Here is a 6,555-nt window from a genome sequence, read left to right on the forward strand (position 1 = left end):
CTTCGTTTTTTTCCCTGATAAACAAGAAGGTTAGTGGTTAGCACTTAGTAGGTGAACTTGGGTTTTGAACCTAGGTCGTGGTATGAGCACTAAGATTTTAACTCACTTAAGAATCTGGCACCTAACAAACACAGATAACTAAGATACATTGTGCAGGACTTCGGCTGGGCTATATCTGTAGTATAAATAATGTTATGGCATGCATTTATACTTCTATGAAGTTCTTTATCAATGTTTTAAATAGTGGTAGGGTAGTACACGACAGATGCTCACGATGTTGTGAACTTTTTTATTGATTCACAAAGATTTTTTTTTTTTCTTCATTCAAGTGCCTATTTGGTTTAATATGTTATGTATGTGAGATAACGGTTAGGAGGTTTAACACTGATTGATGTACAGTTGCAAAGAATTCAATTATGTACTCTATTTTTGCCATCTCTAGTAAACAAAATGTGGTTATTGTGTGTTTGTTTACCTATGACGTTAATTTCAAACCTTTGTGACAATGCAGGGCAACACTTTCAATGTTCTTTTTTAGTTTGAAACTGTAAATGCATGGCTCATTTCTTTTCATTGCTTCCCTTATAGTTTCGCATTGTTGCCTTAGTTCACCATAATTAATTCTGGACTTCTTTCAATCTTGCAACAATCCAACATGTTCACCTAGTATTTAAATATGGAGAATGAAAGGAGGTGGTCATTAAAGCTCATCAAAGTTTTTTTCTTTGCCTCTAAGAAGTCTTTTAGTGAAACCTTATCTAGATAACCTCCAAGATCATTTTGTGAGGGTTGTTTGTGCTCACATGAAACTAGTTCTATTAGTATAGAAGGTTGAACATGGTCCAAGTTTTAATTTCTAAAATGTTCTCTTTTGAAAATCATTGTGTTTAGAAAAAAAAAAGTTTCAAAAAATGGATTTTCCTAGAAATGTTTGCAAGATTTTTAACTTCATGAGAATCATTTTCCCTTCAAGTTGGGTAGTTAGAAAATTGTCTTCCTTGGATTAGGATTTTTCATCAAATACCATCATTGGTGTTTAATTGTCATCTTAAATGAATGGCTGATTCCATCATCAATTGAAGACATTGATGAAAAAAGTTAGAACAACATCAATTCGATCGGTACTGGGGGCAAACGCCTCTGACAATATCAGTTTCCATAACCTTAATTCTGTGTTCAATAGGTATCACATGCATCGCACGTGCCTTCTCCTTGGCTTAAATCCCAGCGATAAAAACACAGGTCAATATCAATTTGATAAGTGGGAGTTTGTTTGGCTGTTAAGAAGAAAGTCAACGGTCAATGACCTCACAACTAGAGGCTCCTTTTGAATTTTTTATTTTTATTTTTTAAATCTTTTCACCTTTTGATATTTTTTTTTATATAGGAAAAATTAGTTAAAGGATATTGGCGGAGGAATTTATTTCTACATAGTACTCAAGTTTTGGGTGGTATCTTGATTTTAGTAAATTTTTTATTTCTTAATGGCCCCTCATTATTGTTGCACTCACCGCTTTTTATTATTGTTGAGTTCATCACTTTTTATTTATTGTCGAAGTTGATAATAATTAATGGTGAACTCGACACTAGTAAAATTCACCCGTTTTCAATTTTCAAGTTTTTATTTTTTTTAATATTAAAATACACAGAAAGATCTATTAAAAGTTTGAAATAACGACTTCTTTAGATAATGATTTCAAATCAAAATAACTTGATTGAGTTTAACATACATCTTCAAATTATTTGAAAAAATCATTGAAAATGGTTTTTAAACTTTTTAAATTCTTTTTGATAGACTCTTTTGGAGTTTCTAGAACTTGATTGAGATGTCAAAAATTTATTTATTTATAGATGAAAATGAGGGAAATGAGGTTCAGGACTGATTAAAAATAGAAGTTGTACCGTATGGCTTATAAAGAAAGGCCTTAAACCTTAGGGACTAATAGAAAGAACTCCTTATGTCAGGGTCTTTTAAGTTGCACAACGCCAAAAGAAATCAGCTTTAATTGATATTTCTGGCCATTTGGCTTTCAAATTCTCAAGCACCACAATTGGGATCTTCATTGTAGAAGTCTTATATCTTAAAAATTGGGGTGAGCTAAAGGAGTCATATTCCTTAAATCAAAGCCACCCTCAAATCTACTGATTATAAATTATCCATCGGACCAAGTTTTTTTGCTTGATTGTTGAGCAATAATGGGATAAGTGGGTAAGGTCATCTTGTAGTGAGAACAATAGTTACGATCCCTATAATACACTCGTATTTGCAGGGGCGGATCTAGAGGGGTCAAGAGGTGACAATTCCTCCCCACCCCATCCCATACTTTGGGCCGTTTAGGGCTTGTCTGGATGTAGGAGTTAGAATTACTTAAAAAAATTTGTATTTTTAACATTATAAGTCAACAAATTATGTTTTAAAAAAATAACAATTACTATTTTTATTCAATAAAAATATTATAATATCATTTTAAACTTAAAATATATTTTTTTTAATAAATAAAAAAATCGATAGAACTTTCTATAAATATTGGATATATGAAAAATAAAACTTGTATAAAAACATAACAGCTATCATATAATAAAACATATATCATCATGCATAAAATTATATAAAGAAAAAAAAATCTGCATTCATAATAAATCATTGTCTACTATAGGTCGTAGTCAACTATATTCTAGTAAGAATAACATGTTTTTATAATACATACAGTTACCTAATAAAAAATATTATAACTATCAAAGACAACAAAATTAATATCATCATAAATTGTAATATAAGATCAAGTCTCATCTCAAAAAATTTGTTTTTGTCTTTTTCTTCACATACTTATTATCGTCATGATCAATTTTCTCGGTTTCATCGAACCATATGAAACCATTTTTATGATCCTGTAAATAAATAAATAAAATATACATTCTATTTTAAATATGTAATATCATATTTATGACTAAGACAAATTAATGTAAATTAAATTATTCATTACTTCCACGATGGACACCTATAGAATTGTCTACCTTTATTATTTTTTGTATTGAAAATATGCAACATCATCTCTCTTCGACAAGAATAATAAAAAGTCATAATAAACTGTAATAATAATACCAACAAATGTAAAATGAAAAGAAAACATCTATCAACAAAATATACATGTAATCGTCATACCAATAAACAAAGATGTTCATATAGTAGAAACATATTAGATCCACTAAAATATATAAATTGTTTAATTAATAGTAACTTCTAAGTTATAAAATTATATAACTATATCAAGTCGATCATAAGTTTTTTTTTTATAACTTTAGCCATGACTTTTCTTCTACATTCAATTTCTCTCTGTCATTCCCGTTATAAACGTTTCAAGAGTTCAGGTTCATCTACACTCCTAGGGATGATTTCATTTATATAATATATTTTGTCGTATAAGGCAAACTCAACATCTGCCTAAGTTTCCTTTCGATTAAAATTGTTTAATCTCATACAAGTAATGACGATGTCCCTTTGTGTATCAATGTAGTATTTGTGCATGTCCCTAAGAATTGTCTATCTTGCCTTTAATACTCCAAAACACTATCTCTATGACATTGTGCAATGAAGAATAAAGATGATTAAATAACTATTTCTTTTCCTTCTACCATGCACTCTTCCGGAAGTCTTCTAAATGGTAAAAGACACCCCTACATGGTGTCATGTACTCATCCATTATTAGTTAACTAGAGTCAACCAAATAATATTTACTTACAAATGAATAATATTTTCATTACTTTAAATACATAACGTATAATTAAATGTACTTATAAGTAAAATTTTGAATACCAACCCGACGGAGTGTGAGGAAATCCTGAATTGGGATTATTTATAATTTTTAAGAATATTGTATGAAATTTTAGATTAAACATTAAACATTATAAATTTTTATAAATTTAACTTTAAAATTACCTTAAAAAAATGTTAGAATCTTAGATTTGTGCAAATTTGAAGAGAGATCTCATCCAAAGAATGTGGCACAATGAGAGTTTTGCATAATTCAAAGACAACTTTCAAGATTCTATGAAAGTTTATACTCACGATTTATTTGGAACATTGAAATCGATTACCAACACTTCTCATGCCCTCATTTTATCATAATATCTTTAGGAATATTCCTAAAGATACTTCCGCATAAACGTTCATTGTTCTTTCGAAACACACCTCCTTGTGTAGAGTTTTGCACAGTTTCTCAAATACATATTTCTCTATTTAAAATTATTTATGATATTGCATTATTCTCAAAACAAAACATAGTTCATATAACTTTGTCCAGTAAAATTACAATTAGTCTTAGGTTGTTGAACTAATTTATTTTTATGAGTCGTACGATAATGATTTGTTGCAACAAGTGCAGTCATACATATAATTTCATCGTTTGAATTTGAATAATCAATCATGTTTCTATTTACATTATTAATAATAAAAAAATATCATTCAATATTTCTTTTAAACAATCACATAAATATAATCAATCTATAAACAACCAGATAGAATATCAAAATAAACATTTTTAACAATTAAACCATAATCCATAATTCATAATCTATAAGACATAATTGACAATCCACAAACCACAAGCAAATACAGACATAATCCATATAGAATAAATCTAAATCATAATCCATGAAACAAACATTCTTTTGCTAACCACATATTTCACAAAAAAAAAAAAAATTCATAAAAAATTAACCCATGAAAAAAATTACACCACCCTCTATTGATCACTACGATAATGACGGTATTTAAAATCAAGATACGCTAGGCGAGCATCATTTGTCGATATATTATAAAAGGCATTATTAAAATCTACATTTTCTACGACCTTGGATACCGTATAACAATATCAATCGCTACCTAGAAGAATCTCATCCACTAATTCATTAAGAAGTACTATGCATTCATTAGGAGTATGCTTTTTTTACTCGTTTGAAAGTTCATCCTGATGAATATTTGATTGGAAAAGATCCATCAAATAACTGAATTCAACCTCAAAGAACTTGGTGACTCATCAATATCATCATTGAGGTGAGTTGGAAGTCTATTTTCTTATGTCGCTGGAATGTATTTAGGGGTATCGGCATCAACATCATCAGCAATTGACTCATTCGTCATGTTTGTCGTTGTAGAAGATCGAACATGAGATCCGGTAGTTGTGGTACCACCAAATAACTTGTCCAACTCATCTCTATGTTTCAATGCCTTATAATGAAACTTATTATCTCTAGGATGTTGCTATAAAAAAAAAGATGAATACAATTAATATATATTTATTGATATCTTTATAAATAAGTGAAATTAAATATATTAAAAAAAAATTATTACCATTTCTCGGTCAATCCACCATTCATCATTCATGATGATAGAATAGTCGTTCCAACATATTCCAATTGTACTCATTAGATTGGACCAAGTCTTTCAATCTAATTTTGTTTTGTTCCAATGGTTTTTGAATTGTTTTTGTTCGAATTGACATCCCGTTATCTTGAGAAATTCATTTCAAACAAACTTTCATCCTAACTTGTCTAAAGTTGGCCCTTCATACGATCTTACGCGATTGCTTCGACACATACTTTAACAAAGGTCTTGTGTAAATATGGGTTCCAATTTGTTTTACCCTTGTCATTTTGTGTTGTAACTTGTTTACCATTGTTCATATTTGTTGTTTCAAAAGACATCTTAAAATAAAAAATAAACAAATAAGAAACAAAAATGTGAAAGAAAAACCTAAATAAATAAATAAGGAACATATTACCAAATTTATGATTATGATTTTCATAATCATCTTTTCATGATGTTTTGTATCATGTGGCATCGCACATTCTCTTTTAATAATAACCACACACACACACAAAAAAAAAAAATATCACAAGTCCCACATAGAATCTATCTAAGATCTTTATATATGTAATTTAACCATGTATTATTGTTCATAAGAGTATCTCCATAATCTTTACAAGTATACAAAAAGTGAGAAAAATTTAGAATCTGAGAAGACAAAAAAGAAAACAATAAAAGAAAGTAATTGAAACTCTATTAAGGGACTTATCAAGCTTTATTTATTACCTTCTCTTCCTTGGACTAATATTACTCATGAAGTGGTATGAATCTGGATACTAATATTAAACATAGGGAGTGATGCAGCAAAATTACTGTAATTTTGAGTGTAGTATTGTTGTTGTTGTTGATCTGACTTAACCTGTGATTGTTATTCGTATGAACTACCATGAAGTTGTTGTATAAAAGTAGTTGCAGGAGGCCTACATGGAATCTTTACACCAGGGATGGTCATCTTATCTTCGGGTTCAATCTCTAGGGATGATTGGCCCCAACCATAGAGTGGGACTAATGTAGTGTGGGAGATGTCGGCCTTGTAGACATGGCATTGAGGCTGTTGATCTGAGTCGACAGACGCACTTTAGAAATGGAGCCACTTGTAAATGCATGGGCCAACAATAGAGATGACCACAAAGCGTGACAATGGGATCCTGAGCATCGTCGAGGCAGATGTTGCAATTGAAGCAACCATT

At 29.8% G+C, this 6,555-nt stretch overlaps 1 pseudogene; it reads right to left on the bottom strand.

The window, feature by feature from the left end:
• Nucleotides 1-5,857: 5,857 nt before the first annotated feature.
• Nucleotides 5,858-6,555, bottom strand: LOC147409557 (E3 ubiquitin-protein ligase RMA3-like; annotated as a pseudogene).

The sequence above is a fragment of the Akebia trifoliata genome, chromosome 2 (assembly GCF_017979445.1).
Source record: "Akebia trifoliata isolate Shusen 1 chromosome 2, ASM1797944v1, whole genome shotgun sequence".
Taxonomy (NCBI): domain Eukaryota; kingdom Viridiplantae; phylum Streptophyta; class Magnoliopsida; order Ranunculales; family Lardizabalaceae; genus Akebia; species Akebia trifoliata.